Source organism: Mesoplodon mirus (assembly GCF_964341445.2).
Source record: "Mesoplodon mirus genome assembly, chromosome: 8".
In the NCBI taxonomy this organism is placed as follows: domain Eukaryota; kingdom Metazoa; phylum Chordata; class Mammalia; order Artiodactyla; family Ziphiidae; genus Mesoplodon; species Mesoplodon mirus.
In genome coordinates this window covers 79,421,393-79,441,639 of record NC_138984.1, presented here as the reverse complement: position 1 = coordinate 79,441,639, position 20,247 = coordinate 79,421,393, and positions in this window count along the sequence as shown.

Genomic DNA, 20,247 nt, shown 5'->3' with positions numbered 1-20,247 from the left:
TGTCTGAGACAAGCTCTAAAGGCTTCATAAAACCAACCTGATTTAGAAAGTTGGAAAGGGCTTCTTAGGCAGGGGCCAAAATCAAAAACATAAAAGAGCAAGGTGAGACATAGAACCACGAGCAATTTGATACTACTGGGGAATGCAGAATGAAATGGAGAAAGTAGTAAATAAGCTTAGAGATTCTAGGAAGGGCCAGGTTTTTGAGTCTTTGAATGCCAGGCTAAGAAGGTCTGCAGACACTTGGGAGATAGTAGGTGTATTTGGGGTAATGCTATGTTATTATTAGATTAATTATAATAATTATAATTATTAGATCATTCTGACTATAGCATGAATAGTAATTTAAAAGTAGCATCACTGCAAGCACACAGAAAAATCTGGAGGCTATGGCACTGTAGATGGGAAAAATGGAGGAGAATTGGCCAGATTGATGGTTTTAAAACTTAGAAACTCATCATAAGTGTAGATCTCATGTCTGTGTAACTGAGAGACTTATGGTACCATTAAAAGGGAAAAGGGGTTCAAAAAACTTTTTTGTTTCCGAATGTGGGAAGAAATTTGAATTTTGACCTAAATACACTTAGTGTGTGGTGCTAATGAATATTTATTGTACCATTATTATGCCCTTATGTATGTGTAAAAAATTGACCTGATATACAGAATCGTCTCAAGCTTAAAACGACAGGACAATCCAGTAGAAACATTGAATAGGCAGAAGTTCAGCTTGGAGTATCTGGCAGACTCTTGTGATAGTCATGGGTTTTTAGTTCAAATCCAATACAAATTATACAAATTTCTAAACCTACTCTTATATAAAAATTTATTACTTACACAGAAATATCTAATTATACTTTTGGAGTTTAGTTCTCCTATAGTTATAGTAGAAAATTGACCAACCATCAAAATACTCAGTGTTATATTACAGTTTACCTAATGGACTCAATTCGGAAAACAACTACAGAAATCATAAACGTTGGCTATCTGTTCTCTATACAAATTTTAGGTTTACCTTCCTACAGAGTAATTTTTAGTGTTTCATTATTAGGAAGCCCACACTCATCCCACTTCCCCGACAATATCTTGCTGTGACCATGCAAGCAACTACTTTCCATTGGTCCTGAAAAATCGTTGAGAATTTTGGATGACATCGAAACTCTTTTTTTTCTGCTGCTATAATATGAGCTCCTAAAATATAGAAGATGGGTCTTGCTTATCTTTCTTCCCATTGCAAAAAACAATGTATTTGTCGTCAATGAGTTTTTGTTGAATAAATTGATTGCTTTGTGTATAAATGATTTATTAACATAGTTATTTAACAAATTTTTTTCTGATCATTTATAGTTATTTGACTGCTTTTTTAAAACGTTTTCTATATCTGGCATCTGAAAATTCTTTCTGGGTGAATGAATGTTTCAGATAACTGAAGCTAATCTCTCAAACCTCTTTGTTTTAACCACTTTTGATAAACATCTTTTCAAAATTGTATTACATGCTGTAGATAAGAGAATAAGCTTTAATTAATTTAACCATTTCATGATGACTCAGGTCCATTATAATAAGCATTAATCATTGTACTTTACAGCAAAACAATGCAGACCTTAGGGACCATTGAACCAGGCAGAATGGTTTGCATCTAATATCTAATGGACTCAAATTGCTGTATTTTTCTGGTTGGTCTTCTGTTCTCTACTGTTTTTCTTCTGTCACCTGTCACTCTTGGTTGCTAGGGAATCCAGAAAACTACATTTGTTAAAACAGTAATCTTAATTTTAGACGTGTAATACCTGAATCAGTACATTTGTTACATGGATTCTCCCAGGTAATTGATTTCATCGAATACTGCCAGTGGGCATATTCCCCTGTCCTAGAACTCCTGGAAATATGTGAAATGAGAAAACATTCTTTTAAAATGTTATGTTAAGATATTTAATAGAACATAGTACATAACTCACATGTAAATTATGTGTGTAGCTTGAAATAGACATTGAGAGTTTCTGTGTGATATTCTCCTTCCTCATAAACATTGATGATGCGTTCCTTTCCTGGGCTGATATGGAAGACACACGCATGCGTGTGTGTGTGTGTGTGTGTAAAATGTCTTTGCATTGGAGTTCAGCCTGTTTATCCTGACTTTACAGTACTCTTTGTTCTCTTCAAATTTATATATGAAATATTTTCTTTGGGATAAACAGCTTGTTCATTTCCCAATGTTAGTTCTTAGATATGGTACACACCACAGTCAACAATCATCTTTCAGCTATGTTCAACTTAATTACCATTCTCCCTGTCTGCTTTAGCCATCCTCTTTTCCCATTTACTTTGGCTTTCCTGAAATCTACAAGCCACATGACTTAGCACCTACTCTATTAAACCTCTCTGACTCCTAATTTTGAGGTCATCAATGATCTAGATGTTGCTATATCTAATGGTCCGGTCTCAACTTTCATAATACTGGACCTATTCACAGCATGTGGCAGAGTTGATCACTCCTTTTTCTTGGAAACACCTTTCTCACTTGGCTTCCAGGACCTCATCATGTTTTGATTTTCTTCCAATTGTAAGGACTGCTGTAACTAAGTCTCCTTTGTTGGTTCCAGCTCCTCTTCCAGATCTTGAAATGTTGAAATATCTCAGCATTCTTACATTGGACCTCTTCTCTGTTTATACTGAATCCCTGGGAGAACTTATCTAGCCCTGTAGATTTAAATATTATTTATATGCTGATAGCAACAAATTTGTATCTCAAACACTGCTTCTATTCCTGAACATCAACTGCTTATTTATCATCTCTGCCTGGATGCCCAAAAGGTACCTCCAAACTTAATAGGCCTTGGAACAAACTGCTGATTTTCCCTCATAAAATGGCTCCTCTGTCTTCCTTATCTCAGGAAATAACAACTGCACTCTTCCAGTTGCTCTGGCCTAAAAGGTTGGAGAAAATGTTTATTACTTCGTTTTTCTCACACTTCCATAACCAATTCTTCCACGAGTTCTACCTTACAAATATATCCGGAATCTGATGAGTTCTCTCACACTTGCCTGCCTGGTCCAGACTGCTGTACCTCTTAGATCACAGCAATAGCCTCTTAGCTGATCTCCATGCTTCTATTCATTACCTTCCAGAGTCTAGCGTCTTCCCAGAAGCGAGAGTGATCTTTAAAAAATGAAACTCCGGATCATGTCACACATACCTCTTTTCCCACTCCCCAGTGGCTTCTTACTGAGTTTAAAAAAACATCAAGAACCCCTGGCATGGCCCATGAGGTGCTGTGTAATCTGGCTGGTTTGTCTGCAGTTTCATTTCTTACCATGCATCTATCTCCCTCGCTGAAGCAGGCACCCTGGCTTCCTTGCTCTTCATCAGACATATCAAGTACAGCCTTTGTGTTTGTTTCTCTTTCTTCTACCCAAATGTTTGTTTTCCTATATGCCCATAGCTTGCTTTCTCACTAACTTAGTCACAAAGTGACCTTATCAGAGTGTTGTTCCCTGGCCATCCTAGTAAAAGTGCATAGACATTCTTTCCTACTTATCCCCATCAAACTCTGATATACATATTACTTTGTTCACTTTGTATACATCTATCTGTACATCCCTCATCCAAGTAGAATGTAAGCCTTTTGAGAACAGGCACTTACTTCATCTGTTTTGTTTTCTGTTATATCTTTTAGCACCTGGAGTACTGCTTAATACTTAACAATGGATCAATGGATGGATGAATAATGGCCTTTGGGTCTCCCAATTATTTGCTAGGTTCTTCTTGAAAAATGTTTTTCTCTAATCTACCCACACATTCTTTTGGATTTGTACTATTTACCCTTTACTGTTTTCTTTAGTCAAGCACACACACTAAATCAATTTCTTCTGTCCTGAGGATAATTCGTGCCTAACCTATAGTACAAGATCTTTGTGACAACTGCTTTCTCTGATGCTCAGGAGCCTTTTATTGCCTTATTTTGGGCTTGTGATTTTGTTGAAGCTGACTGTGGTTATCTGAAGTCTGATTGCCAGTTAAGACAGGAATTACTCTGTGGATTTTATTGTTTAAAATACTAGAAGTTTTTGAGTGAGGACATCTTCAGGAAATTATGCTCGATGTGTATTGGAATTTTATATAGCTCCTCAGCATGACTGAGCCAAGTAAAAGCCATTTAACTTTTCTTCCTTTTATGTTGATAATTTGTTTACATATCACTTAGTGAAGTGGCATTGAAATATATTAGAAGTAAATGTAAGTGAATATAAATAGAGAAATGGGTTAAAATGAGTTTTATTATAGGTCCCATTTGGAAATATGAGGAATAGTGGGGACAGCAGAAATTTCTGAAGCAGGAAGAATTAAAAGGAAAGTTGAATCAGACATTCATTTTTATGTTGATGAATGGTGAAAATTATGTAAACAGAACTAAATAAAATAAATGCAATCAATACATAGTATTGTAATAGCAGTGCTAATGCATCATACTTATTATAGCAGTGACTCAATATATTGAACTATCTTTACTAGTAAGGTTTTCAGAAATTGGCTTACACCCACATTAAGCGTGCCATAGACTTGAATGTAATTGTTTTCAGGTATAACATGAATGTAAAATAAATAAAGTTATAGGAGACTTTTATTACAGCTCATGAGTATTGCTTTTTGTGAGTCACAATCTCAAAAATATTCCAAGGGAAAAAAGGTCTTATAAAATAGGTGAAACAAACATAGAAAAGTCTAGTGCTTTAAACTGAATTGGTTGAGGACCCATTAAACATTAAAAAACTGGGCATTAATTAAATGCTGGCATACCAGGAAGTATTACAGATCTTTTTCTTGTATCTTGAGCCCTCTATTACAGTATTGGAGAAAAAATTCTATATAGGAAAAAACAAACCCCAAACTTCCACCCACTCAACCAACCAAATAAATAAACAATAAAACAAATTGTTGGCTTTTCTCTGTTTGATTTTTGTTTTAATAATGAAATAATTTATTGGCACGCTTAACTAAAGTGTCCAAGTTTCGGTAGGATGGCTGAGATTGCTTGTTAACTAGCCAAAATATCTTTTCCCATTCTTTCCTATTAAGAGATTTTATTCAGGGCGGCAATATTTGTAGATTAAGACAAAAACAAAAACAAACCCTAAATATCCTGCCTCTCCTATTGCTAGGCCTGGTTGTGTGTCATAGTTATGGTCAAATAGAGAAAAGTGGAAACACTGGGGTGAGGCTTCTAGGACTCAGCTAAAGTCAGCTTGTACCCTTCATTTTTACTCTTTGCCCTTTTCCTTCTTTCTGCCAGAAAAAGAGAGATGAGTGGAACTCTAGCAGCCATCTTGAGGACAAAATGATGGAAAGTTTTTAGGAGCTTGAGTTATTGGCTATTGATTGTGTTAGAGTCTTTGTTCCAGTCCTGGATTACCTATCTCCAGATTTCATTCATATAATTTAAATTGACCTCTAATTTTTGAAATTTCTGTTACCAGCAGCTGAATACAATTCTGATATGATGCAGGTAGTCTTCAAGTCATCAAAGTAAAATTTGATGAGGTCGCTTGCTTCTGTTCTCTGTGGTTTTCCCACATTTGCCTTTCCCCATATGTCAGCTTTGTCATTAATCTGGCTTCCCTCATGAAAACAAAATGACCGGGAATTCTAGGCCTCATATCTGCACACTGTATTGCCAGGGCAAAGAAAAATTACCTTCTTTGCTGTTAAAGACAAGTCTAGTGATTCCTTCTGCTGTCCCCACTATTCCTCATATTTCCAAATGGGACCTATAATAAAACACATTTTAACCCAGTTCTCTATTTATATTCACTTACATTTATCTCTAATATATTTCAATGCCACTTCACTAAGTGATATGTAAACAAATTATTAACATAAAAGGAAGAAAAGTTAAATGGCTTTTATTTGGCTCAGTCATGCTGAGGAGCTGTATAAAATTCCAATACACATCGAGCATAATTTCCTGAAGATGTCCTCACTCAAAAACTTCTAGTATTTTAAACAATAAAATCCACAGAGTAATTCCTGTCTTAACTGGCAATCAGACTTCAGATAACCACAGTCAGCTTCAACAAAATCACAAGCCCAAAATAAGGCAATAAAAGGCTCCTGAGCATCAGAGAAAGCAGTTGTCACAAAGATCTTGTACTATAGGTTAGGCACGAATTATCCTCAGGACAGAAGAAATTGATTTAGTGTGTGTGCTTGACTAAAGAAAACAGTAAAGGGTAAGTAGTACAAATCCAAAAGAATGTGTGGGTAGATTAGAGAAAGACATTTTTCAAGAAGAACCTAGCAATAATTGGGAGACCCAAAGGCCATTATCACTCCTAGGTTCCTAGGTTTGAAGGGATAAGAAGAGGCAAAATAGCATTATCAAAATGCTATGAAATCTAGAACTGGAGAAGAGAGCTCCCTGACAAAAGCAGCAACCTTCAGTTGAGTAATTTAACCACCAACAACCCACAGGCCTCCAGACAGAGAGAACAGAGGTGAGAAATACTTTGAGTGCTCTCTCTCCAACCATCCTTTTCTTTTTTGGCAGAGCCTCCCATTGATTGAACCCAAAAGGCAAAGAACCAGGAGGGTACAGTCTACAGAGATCAGTCTCTGGGGCCAAACCAGGAAGGAGACAATGGAGAGATGGAGAGTATCTCGGATGATGTCTGTCCCTCAGTAAGTTTGTGGTTTCCTCCTTATAGGTTTTTACACTTATCTTTTAAATCTAAATGTGATTTGGGTTGCTGTATCAGTCAGTGTTCTTACGGGAATCATATGGCACATTCAGCTGGAATTTTTGAACAGGCTTTTTAGTGGAAGTATAGTTTATAAGAGTGTGGGTATAATAGGTTTGTTAATAAAGGAAATGGACATAGTGGGTAGAGGTATCCAGGGAGAGCAAGAATGGGGAGTTGTCTCCCATAAGTCTGAAGGAACAGTGTAAATGCAGTTTGTTCAAAAGCTGAAATATTTATTTTAAACTGATGCTAGAAATGATATTGCGAGTATCATTTATAAATTGAGATGTCAAAATAATTTCAGGATCAACATTTTCAACTGATTTTATTCAATGTCTAAATGTTATTAATTTTGTTAATAATTTCAAGAGATTCTTTCCAAATGATTCACATAAAATATAATTTCTATTTCCTGAATGGCAGTGTCTACAAAAGAAGTAATATGTACTTTATGATTGCTAAGAGAAAAATAGCAAACAATCTTTCAAACATCTAAATCTTTCAGAGTATATTTTAGCAGAAACTTCTAAATATCCTCTAGGCTTTACTGTTTGTCTTTTCATTTTAGAAATAGAACCTCTTGATTTTTAGTAGAGCATATCCTCCCAATTAGAGACTAGATTCTCTTCCCTTCCTTGCAACAGTGTGATCATGTGACTAAGTTCTTGCCTAGGAAATGAATGGAAGGGATTTGTGCAACTTCTCTTGTAATTTGATTGAGTGTGAACTCCCCTTTATCTTTTTCCCACTTCTTGCAGGCTGGAGTGTGGGTGTGTTACTGGTCAGCTAGGTTTGACCATGCAGACAAGGGCACTGCCTAGGAAATGGGACAGGAGCAGAATAGAGATGTGTTAGTCCAGGTCCTCCTGAAAGCAGATACCGAGGGGAGTACATGTGCAAGAGATTTATTGGAGGAAGAACTTTTGAAGGATAAAGGGATTCCAAAGGAAGGATAATTGGGCAGGAAAAGTGAGACTCTTGTCTGAGAGATGGCAACATGTTATTAGAAAGTTTCAGCCAAGGTTACAAGGAGTCCTCTGGCTAAAATTGCCTGTGAGACAGACCTGTGCTCTGCAGAAAAGAGCTTTCATTGGTAGCTCAGTTATATACAGTTGTTGTATACATCCTGGGGTCAGTGTGGCCTCCGTGGTAATGGATCCAGAAAAGTGACAGCTGGAGTCGTTGGTCAAGTATGCTTCTTGCTTTGGGATATCTGAGTGGTGGTTTTATGGTCACTATAAGAAAGATTTTGGATCCCTTGAGTAACTAAGGGAGCAGGTCTCCCTATCTGAAACATTTTCCTTCTTCTTAACTGCTTGATTAGAGGAAATCAATTTCTATCTGTTTAAAGCTAATATATTTGGAGTACTTTGTTACAGAAACTTCCTTTTTGTCCATAATAAGACATGTATGTACTATATATAATTTGTGAAACAGAAAACAATTTATTGTCCTCATATTTTTTAAATTGTGTAAATTAGCTTTTTTAACTAGAAAATATGCTTTTGTCCAGTTTTGAGAAGAGTTTAGGTAATGTCTATTATTATCACATTAACATATTCATCTTAAGTGCTTTATTGATCCATTATAACTGTTACTTTTATAGTAGAAATATGTTTGTTGTATACCAGCATCTAAGCCCCTCTTCACCAGCAGATAACACAGAGATCTTCTTTTGGGTTACAGAAAAAATTAATTGGAGCTAGTGCTGTCCAGTAGTAATACAATGCAAGCCATTTTAAATGTTTAGGTAGTCACATTTGAAAAAGTAAAAATAAACAGATGAGATCATTTTAATATGTTTTATTTAGCCCAGTAAATCCAAAAGATTGTCATTTCAAAATGTAACGAATATAAAAATATTAATGAAATATTTTACATTGTTTTGTTGGTACTAAGTCCTTGAAATCTGGTATGTATTCTGCATTAATAGCATACCTCAATTGGATGCTAAATTTTCATCTAAAATCCTTGATCTGTGTTGAGATTTATAAAGTTTATAGTTAAAAAGTAGATTCACATACTGAAGTTGTTCCAAATGTACTTAAAATGTAATGAATTTAGGGTTTTAAAATTAAAATAAAAATTAATTAAAATGAAAAAATCAGTCCTCAGTCACACTTGCACAAGTGGCTGGTGGCTTCCATATTGGATAGCAAAGATGAACTAAGTCAATTAGAGTAATCCCATTCACTTTGCCTCAGTGGTTGTTTTTAGGCAGAAATCCTCATTGATTGATTAGAAAATCAAGTGTGTGGCATTCACCTTGCCATGAAACTATTTTTTGGTTGTCCCTCAAAGTTAAACTCAAGATGTGTGTTCTGGGGCTTCCCCGGTGGTGCAGTGATTGAGAGTCTGCCTGCCGATGCAGGGGATACGGGTTCGTGCCCCGGTCCGGGAAGATCCCACATGCCGCGGAGCGGCTGGGCCCGTGAGCCATGGCCGCTGAGCCTGCGCTTCCGGAGCCTGTGCTCTGCAGCGGGAGGGGCCACAGCAGTGAGAGGCCCGCGTACTGCAAAAAAAAAAAAAAAAAAAAAAAAAAAGATGTGTGTTCTATAGGTGGTCACATGATACTGTCCCTGCTATAGCTACTCATTTCTGCCTGTCATTATAACACAGAAGCAGCCACAGATGATAATTAAATAAACGAGGATAGCTGTGTTCCAATAACATTTTATTTACGGACATTAAGAAAATTTGAATTTCGTATAATTTTCATGTGCCACAAAGTGTTACTCTTCTTTTGACTTCTTCCAACCATTTAAAGGTGTAAAAACAACTTTTAGCCTGCAGGCCATACAAAAACATGTAGTGAGCCAGTGTTTTCCTGCAGGTCTGATTTACAGACCCCTGCTCTATTGCCTTAGAAATAAAAAAGGAAGTAAATCTCTTGCAATCATGAGAGGACATAGTGTGGAGATGAACTGACATTCCGAAATGGGCCCAGCAAGCTGAGGGACTTACAGACAAATGGACTTAACAGTCTTTATTTGACTGTCTGAAGAGCACTTTCTTCCTACTCTTCTCGGTTACATTAGTCAAAAAACAGCCTTCCTTGTTTAAGCCAGTTTAATTTGGATTTTCTGTTACTTGTAATATAAATAGTCCTACCTTACACAAAACAATGTCCTGTTTTACTTCCTTGTGAAGTTCTGAAACAGGTGCTTATTTTACATTAATATTACTTGATATACTCAATGAGAGGATAGCATATACATAATACGTGTGTTGTGTGCTATGGCAGATAGTATATGAGATGTCATTTACTCTATCGAGAGTGAAGACTAGTGAAATAATGATGAGTTTAGCCATGGAGTGAACCTTCTTCTTTTTTTTTTTTTTTTGCGGTACGCGGGCCTCTCACTGTTGTGGCCTCTCCCGTTGCGGAGCACAGGCTCCAGACGCTCAGGCTCAGTGGCCATGGCTCACGGGCCTAGCCGCTCCGCGGCATGTGGGATCTTCCCAGACCGGGGCACGAACCCGTGTCCCCTGCATCGGCAGGCAGACTCTCAACCATTGCGCCACCAGGGAAGCCCGGAGTGAATTTTCTTAAAACTAATCTTTAAGTTTTAAAGACATATGTCCAAAGTTAGACTATTATTTATTTAAAAGTAATAAATTCAGATGGGACTTCCCCAGTGGCTCAGTGGTTAAGAATCCGCCTGCCAATGCAGGGGACAGGGGTTCGAGCCCTGGTCCAGGAAGATCCCACATGCGGCGGAGCAACTAAGCCCGTGCGCCACAACTACTGAGCCTGCGCTCTAGAGCCCGTGTGCCACAACTGTTGAAGCCCGTGAGCCTAAAGCCCATGCTCTGTAACAAGAGAAGCCACCACAATGAGAAGCCCGAGCACCGCAACGAAGAGTAGCCCCCGCTCGCCACAACTAGAGAAAGCCCGCATGCAGCAAGGAAGATGCAATGCAGCCAAAAATTAATTAATTAATTAATTAAAAAAAAATTCAGATGGATAGAGACTCAAGAGGATTTAAGTGAATTACTTGGATCACATTGCCTTCAGTGGCTGATTTGGGTTTTGAAACATCATCTGCTTGGCTCTGAAGCCTGGACTCTTTTTAATGTGCTATGCCATCACATAAATGAATAAGTTCTGAGATAGCTCTAAGCCTTTTATTTTTAATTTACTAATTTATTACAGTAATACAAAAAATGAATAGCTGCATTCAAATTTAAGATAGAGAAGAATAAATTCTACTTCAAACCAAACTGATGAATTTTAAAGAATTGTGCATAGAGCTATTGTTCAGAAGGTCGGAGGAAATTGAAAAATTGTCAAGATACATGTTAAAAATTTATCTCCCTTACCAATACTTATCAAAATTAAAACAGTATATTAATTTCCAGAGGTTTTTTTTTTTGTGGTTTTTTTTTTGTTTGTTTGTTTGTTTTTTTCCTGTACATGGGCCTCTCACTGTTGTGGCCTCTCCCATTGCGGAGCACAGGCTCCGGACGTGCAGGCTCAGCAGCCATGGCTCAAGGGCACAGCCGCTCCACGGCATGTGGGACCTTCCCAGACCGGGGCACGAACCCGTGTCCCCTGCATCGGCAGGCGGACTCTCAACCACTGCGCCACCAGGGAAGCCCTCCAGAGTTTTATATCAAATTAAAAATAGGTTGAATGAGTCAAGTGATCTAATCAACATTTGCTTGAATTTCACGCTATAAATTCTTGGTAAAAGCTATCGGCATCTTTTTCTCCTTTAAGACTTATTTAGTAGGACAGTTTTGCTGCTTTTTTTTTCATTTAAAATAAAATGACTTCTACTCTCACAATATATTTCACATAGTATTAAATATTTTTATGTTTTTATTTGAACACTAGCCAAAGAATGAATATTCTAAGTCATATAAACTGTAATAGCAATGCTAATGTATCTTTTTATTTGCTCATTTGAAATAAAATTAATATGGGTGTATAATAAAATCTTGAATACACTGAATATTTGAATTTTTACAGAGAGCAGCCCTGACTGACACTAAGATCATATCTATTTCCTTGGTAGCAGAACTAATCATTTACTTCAGTTCTTATAAATATATTGTCTCTCAATGAACACTCATTGATTCTTTAACCATAATCCTAGGAAGAGCAACTGCAAATCTGTTTGATTGCTAAGCTCAAGGAATATTTTACATTATGTGAAAATGAGTAATCAGTTAAGGTAAATGTCCACTGTTACTAGCAAAGTCTACTCAACAATACAACCATTTCATGTATTCAGACAATTTCAATTTAAAAAATTATTTCATATTTTATAGCCAATTAACATATTGAATTTCCCAATTTTTAACTAGTTTCAAATTGCACAGCTCAAGTTATATCCCAATACTGATATTTGTACTACACTAGTCTATAATGTTTTGTAGGAGACTGTGGTCCGGAATTCTAGATATGAATCCAAGCCAGTCAGTTGCTACTTTATGCTATTCAACAACGTAAGGGCATGCTCTATGTGGCCTTCTATTTACAAGTTTTATTTATCTGCCAAAATGAAGGGAGCAAAATAATCTCATGGATAACTGAGACCATTAAACCATTAAAGTAAAATTTGTATCTTGAGGGAGTCACCCTCATTTATCGTTCATTTGCTCCAAGGTTCAATGAATGATCTAAATAGTACTGTAAAATTAAATTTTTATTTAGTGCTAATGAAATATTTATTTATTAAAAATGTAGTCATCTGCAATCAAATTTTTACTTCAGTCTGTATATTTGGAATCTGCTGATAGTTACTGGAAGCTGTTTGGGGATTGGAACACTCAGCACTATTGTATTGTGATCAATAATTAAATTTAGTGCTGACATGCATCTAGTTTATGCAGCAGTCTCTGACAATCCCATCTTGCAAAATTAATCCTTTCCAATTTATTTAATAGAGGCCGTGAACAATAAAATAATTCAGATGAGTACCAATGTAGGATTATTTCTGGTCAATATTACTTTATTATAAATTGGGTCCACATACTCATTAGTAAATTAACTGTCAAATCTGAAAACAGTCTTTTTTTGTTTAAAGGTAATTATTGGTACTGAAGACAAGAAGGCACTTAACCTTGCTGTACAGTTGTCCTTACCACAGTGTTTTTTATTCCAGACTATAACTAACCCATCAAAGCTGCAGAGGGAAAATAATTAGTGATATTAAATGGAGGAAATGTTAACTATTACAAAGCCATAACTGTTTAGATACAGAGAGTATAACTAGATAATAATAGGCTTTTATAATTACTTGAATTCTGGCTTTATTTTTGAGATATTTTAGTTTTTTCCCCCTGAAAAATCTACTGGAAAGAAAAGAAACACTGATGTAGAAAATTCTATTTAAGAAATATAGGTTAAAAGTGGCTGATTTTTTTCATTGAAATCATAAAAAATGCTTCTAGTTTTTTGTGAGATTTGACAATTTGTAAGTTCTTTTAAAAAGCTATCTTTAGAAAAATAGTCTTTCTCTCTCATGTGATGTTTTTTCACAGTTTTCTAATTTTTTCACTATGTTAATTAACCAGTTCAGTCACTGCTTGAATCCACTAAATTATTTTAAAGAATTAGCCTACACAAATGCATTAAGTGACTTATTTTTCTACTTTGCTTTCTTATTTGTACAGAAATTTAGAAGAGTCTTGAATAGACATTATCCTATTATATCAATGCAGTGAAGTATAATTAATGCAATTGTATTTTAGATGTTAGTCTTCCAAACAGACTTAAAAATGCAAAGCATATTGCACCTACATTATGACTGAATGAATGGATATCCTTTTGTATTACACATGTTTCTATATTATTAGATAAGTAAGAGGTATTATTTTTCAATGTTTGTACCAAATACAAATTTGATGGAGAAGTGCTGAGTCTTATTGTATTGATCGCTGCTACATCTATCAAAGAATTGAAAAGGAGTGAAGAGAAAGTGGCATATATTCATTCTATTGATGTTGTATGTTATCAATAATCTCCACCTCAAGAAGTTCCCAAATTGCATTTGTTAACTGTCTCATCTATTTACTAAATTGTTCGGAATTCACAAAGAACACCAATATGCTATTTGTATCTTGGAAATATACTATACCTACATTTTAATCACTGAGTTTGTATTCAGACCAGAGAGAACATGAACTAAATGTTAAATAATGAAAATTCAGCTTGCTAAATAATACACTATTGACTGAAATAAAATGGCTCTAGTTTATTCATTTTACCCATTCATTCTCAGAAATAAGGTGAAAAAATAGATACCCATAAAGAAATGTCTTATAGGTACCAAAATTATTTTCATGACTAAAGGAAGCTTTGACATTCTTTTATTATTTTACTTCTAAATGTAGTGGCTACATAGTTGAGGTCTTTGAGAAATATTATTATTTTATCATGTGGCCTGTGTAGAGCATTGCTATGTGATCAACGGCTTGGAAACATTTTGTTTAATTTATTCTTGTATAAATTTTAGTTCCCTCCTTTTTCTAAACTCGGAGTCCCTTGTCCCTGTTAAGGAATGGTGGCTGAAAACCTAGAGGTGAACCAGTTGCCTGCTACACTTCAAGAAGACTGACTCTTTGTACTATTACATGTTCTTTATCTTCTCTTTGGTTCTGTGTGTTGACTATGCACTAGCTTACACCAAACCTCCCAGTGCCGACTCATTTCTACCATGATTTCTAACACTGTCTCAGCTCATTCTTTTGTGAGAATAAGAAAAAAGTAATCTGCTATTAAGGCTTAAAATAATTTTTACTATTTATTTGTGATGCTTGCTCAATCACCATCAGTATCATTAGCATTGTAATATTTATTAAATAGCTCTCTGCTAATGATAATCTTATATAGTTCTCAAAATCAGTGAAACACAGATTCTGAACTCTTCGAATTTACCACTTTAAAGATCAATGTGCATAAGTAAAGACTTATACCATTGCAATTTGTGAGAGTAAGTGTAAGAGGAAAACCTCTAATATAGATTTTGTGCTGTCTTCATGGATTAGTGTTAATGGGCTGCATATTGTGAAATATGAAAGGGGGAGATACAAATGGCCTCTTTTTCCGTTTAGCCAGGGAAGGTTTCATTGGACTTGGTTGCGGACAGTCATGTATAAAGCAGTGGCTCTGTCCAGCCTGGAGCTACAGATCCCTCTGGTAATATTGGAGAAGAGGAGGGTGTTTGCCTGCTAAGTAGTGTTGACCCTCTTTCTTCATTGGCCAGGTTTCCACCTGTACCATTCAGGGGTGATGAGAATCAGCTTATGTGTGAGAAAATCTGGAGGTTAAGCATTTTTAGGGGTAGGTCTATTAATATCATAAAACCAAAGCCAGGGCTTCCCTGGTGGCGCAGTGGTTGAGAGTCCGCCTGCTGATGCAGGGGACACGGGTTCGTGCCCCGGTCCGGGAAGATCCCACATGCTGCAGAGAGGCTGGGCCCATGAACCATGGCCACTGAGCCTGCGAGTCCGGAGCCTGTGCTCTGCAACAGGAGAGGCCACAACGGTGAGAGGCCCGTGTACCGCAAAAAATAGAAAACAAAAAACAAAGCCACATTCAGGCAAAGGTATAATGAAGTTTTGTGAAGTTCAGTTATTGTTTATAAAACCACGAGACTAGACTTTGGATGCTTAGTTAGAAGTATCAAATGGCACTTTTGCCATTTGATCATGGCAAATCATGATCATGAGATAGATCGTGTCATTCTCTCTGCAGCTTTCCAATGATTTTCCATTTCGTGCAGCCTAAAAGACAAAGTCCATACAAGAAGCAATGTTTCCCATTCTCATGCCCACCCTTTCTGTCTCCACTATTACCTCCTAAATGCACCTCCCCTCACACACTCTGCTCCAGTTGCATTCACCCCAACTCACTCTCCCAACATCACACCAGGCTTGCTCTTTTTAAAAAATTTGTATTGGATTATAGTTGATTTACAATTTTCTGTTAGTTTCAGGTGTACAGCAAAGTGAATCAATTATACATATACATATATCCCTCTTTTTTAGATTTTTTCCCCATATAGGTCATTACAGAGTACTGAGTAGAGTTCCCTGTACTATACAGTAGGTCCTTATTAGTTATCTATTTTATATATAGTAGTGTGTATATGTCAATCCCAGTCTCCTAATTTATCCCTCTCCCCCTTCCCCCCAGTAACCATAAGTTTGTTTTCTATATCTGTGACTCTACTTCTGTTTTGTAAGTTCATTTGTACCATGTTTTTAGATTGCACATAAAAGTGATATCATATGACATTTGTCTTTCTCTGTCTGACTTACTTTACAGTATCTCTAGATCTATCCACGTTGCTGCAAATGGCATTATTTTATTCTTTTTTATGGCTGAGTAATATTCCATTGTATGTATGTACCACATCTTCTTTTTCATTCCTCTGTCAATAGACATTTAGGTTGCTTCATATCCTGCCTATTGTAAAGAGTGCTGCAATGACCATTGGGGTGCATGTATCTTTTCGAATTATGGTTTTCTCTGGGTATATGCCCAAGAGTGGAATTGCTGTATCATGTAAATTGGTATAGCCACTATGGAGGACAGTACGGAGGTTCCTTAAAAAACTAAAAATAGAGCTACCATATGATTCAGCAGTCCCAATCCTGAGCATATATCCAGAGAAAACCATAATTCGAAAAGATACATGCACCAAGCTTGCTCTTATCCTAGGGCCCTGTGCAGAGTGGTTGATTCCTTCACCTTCCACAAGTCTTTACCTTGATCAACTTTTTCATTATATTTTTTCCCCATAACACCTTTTATGTAAAATGTAAGCTATATATATTTTATATACAATGTAATAGATGTAATTATACATTTATATTAAATATAAGCCCCATGAGATTTGGGATCTCTGCAGTGGTAGACTGGTAAATGTCTAACAATCAGCTCTCTGGGGAGAAAAATCCCTGATTTGTAACATAGGCCAGTTACTGTGGTGTAAATATTCCCATCCTGTTTATTTCAAGCTACCAAGGTTTAATGAGCAACTTGAAAAATTGCTCAAGTTGTAAAAATAAGCTTTCAGAAATTAGTACAAACTGGCTTCAGCATACTGCTGGATTTTTGTCTCTTCTGCTCTTGGATGTATTCATAGTACATAGAACAGTGCCTACCAGTTATTAGATATTTGACATGTAGTGAATGATTGAGGAACCTAGGAGGTGATCTAAAGGCAATTAGTAGAAAAAATAAACCTTGCCATGATAGCTCTTTGCTTAAAATCCTTAGAATATAAGAATATAATATTCTTAGCATATATAGAGAGCCCATCAAGATTTGGGTGCTGCCTACTTCTGCAGCCTTTTCTCTTACCTCCAGTTCCTGAATTACATTTTATGATATTGCTAAAGAAAAATCTATGATCATTTCCTGTCTGTCTCACATGACTTCATTCCTCTGCAACTTTGCATATGCTTCTCCAAAAGCCTGAAATATCTCCCCCATATCATCTGCTTAGTAGACAGCTAAAATTATTGCAAACGTACATACGTGAACATTGCACTCTCAGTAAAGCTTTCCCAGAATACTCTTCCTACTTTTTTCAAGACATAGACAGAGTCAAACACTTCCTCATCACTATTATATCTGTTCTTTACACATACTCCTTCCCTTAGTTCCCACTCATTTCCTTCCTCATCACTGCACAGATATTTTTCTTTTTTGTATTAGACCCAGTTTTAATTTTCATTTTTGCACCATAATGTTTAAATTGCAAAAGTAATACATACTCGTTTTTTAAAAGTGCAAAAAAGAAAGATGCATATAAATTAAAAAACAGAAGTTTCCTTTAACTCATATATACATTAGCATCTTTGATTAATGACTGTAAAACTATTTAATGTCTGGATTATATCTCCAATACTCATGAACTCATATTCCATTGTAATTCTATAGATATGTTTATATCTCTATCACTAGATTGTGAGCATTTTGAGAATCTGTTGCATTCTTCCTCATTTCCCCAGCCCCTAACACGACACTTGGCACATGGCAAGTCAAAATAAATGCTTGGTAATGAGACCAAAACAGCCATGCTTGTTAAGACCACAACTACAGAGAAGATTCTTACTGCTGATGTGTGGAGGTTATTCTGGAACTATTGTAGAATGACCTTCAGTAGCCAGTCTTCTTTTTTTCCAGACCATAAAAGATTCAGCTATAATAATACTGACTTTTAACTGTCCACTAAGCTCTCATTAGAGGAGATCTTGTCCATAAACAGTTTTTAGGTGTTGTTGATGAAGTGGGTTCAGAACCCCGATGTGAAGTCTATAATGCAATGAAGGTATGTGATTCTTACACTTGCTAAAATGTTTATAGAGGGTTGCTGCATAAAGGTACCTCATTGTACCAAAACTGTGTATCATAATTACTGGCTGCATAATGCATAAATGAAATATGCATAATCTAAAGATTTAATTCACAGAATTTAATGTCTGTGAAGAAGAAAGAGAAGCTAGACTTGGAGCAGAATAGCTGGACTTGAATCACAGCTATAATCCTTAGTAATCATATGAACTTGGGTCAGTCCTTTGAGCTACAAATTCTTAGCTCTGGAAAGGCAATAATAACATCTGTCTCGAAGTGCTAAAACAAGGATTATTCCTTTAGTTTTTGTTGTTGTTGTTTTACAACAACACTTTCTGCATGCCAGACACTTATATATAGCACTTTCTGCACGCCAGACACTTATATATAGCCCTTTCCGCATGCTAGAAATTATATAGCACTTTCTGCATGCCAGACACTTATATATAGCACTTTCTGCATATCAGAAATTATATAGCACTTTCTGCATGCCAGACACTGTCCTAAGAATTTTATAAATATTAACTCATTTAGTCTTCTTGACAACATTTTGAGGTCTGTACAGTTGCCATCACAGTCACGTTACAGATGAGGAAACCAAAGCATGTTAAATCTTGCCCTTAGCCACACAGAGAATAAATCATGGACCAGCTTTCCAACCCAGGCTACCTGTTTTCTGAACCACCCTGTGACCATGTTTTGGGAAGTATTTTTTTAAATATAAAGAGTTTTGTAAATAAAAGGCATAAAAATTACAAATTAATTTTTCAGTGTCAGTGTTTAGTTTCCTTAAGTTTTTTTCTTCCCCCTGCTAATAAGCTGTAGGGCCAAACCTGAAAATAACCCTAGCTACTGTGATTTAATATCTTGTGACAATATTGTTGTTATTACAAATAATAAAATGTTATGTGAAAAGCAGAATTTATCTTTGCCCAGAAGTAAAGGGCAGAGGGTAAGTAGGGGTCAGTGTGGAGAAAAGTCCAAGCTGATTCATAAACCTTTAATAATATTATGCTCTCAAGCTCTTAGACCCAGCTTGGCTCTGGGAATTATATGATAGTTACTAGAGCTGCTCATTTCCAAATTCTAGTTGTATGTAAACTAAAATGGAGCAGAGAGGCTGCAAATTTGGCCTGTGTCACACTTATTGTCTCTGCTTCCCTGAGCATCTTATATTTGGGAGTTTAAAGGTCTTGGGCAGTTAGTGAAGAATTTTGCTGATATTTAAATCTAGAAATAGTCTTACTTAATGATTTAATATGATCTGATGTGAGGACTTTATTCAATAGATAGCAGTCGGGTAAGCCAATAGATATAAATTTCAGGAAATTCTTATAAGAATGTCCAAGTGCATAGTAAGATGTTAAAAGTATTTTTTCAATATGTACAAATGCAAGGTAAAACTTTGAGAGTAAGCTAATCCAAACTAGATTTGTAGGATTCTGGACTTATAATGATAATCAAGAGCTATGATTCTGTTAAAAATCAAATTGAATATATTACTGTGATTTTAATGTCCAATAGGATGTTGACTATTAACATAGAAGTACACTGGAAATTTAAAAAATTAAATTCAATTGTACAAGGTTCTGATACTTATCATCTGAGGTACTACTTGCAATTGTTATTATTACACCTCAAGAAAGACATAATAGAATCCTAAGAGGCACAAGGAAGAATAGCAGAAATCATCAGTGGGAGTGAGCCACTGAGCCATGGGTTAGTAAACCACCTAAAGCAGATTAGTGCGTATTAAACATCGAAAAGATAAAGGTTACAAAGTGATTGAAAGCTACAAATTCACTTAAGGAAGAGGGAGAGGAAGGAGAGTACACTTTGAAGCTTAAGGTAAAGAAATTTAGAAAAGGTAAAAACAAAGTATAACCACATAGGTTGGGAGACAGTTTTAGGAATTTATTGTTCTGATGCTGAAAACTTAAATAAATTCAAAATAGATTTAGAATAATCCTTAAAACTGAACCCTAAATTTGATTGCCATGAGAAATGAAGGTATGGAGAAGAGGTATTTTTAAATTTTGAAAAAAAAATGGTACAAGATACTTGCACATGATGTCTCTCAATTTCTGTGTAAGATAAACAACCATGGGTCTAATTTAATGAGAACAGGCTGGAGTGCTTTCATTACATCAAGTTGTTAAAATATTTTCATTCCTCTCTTTTGGTTACATATGGTC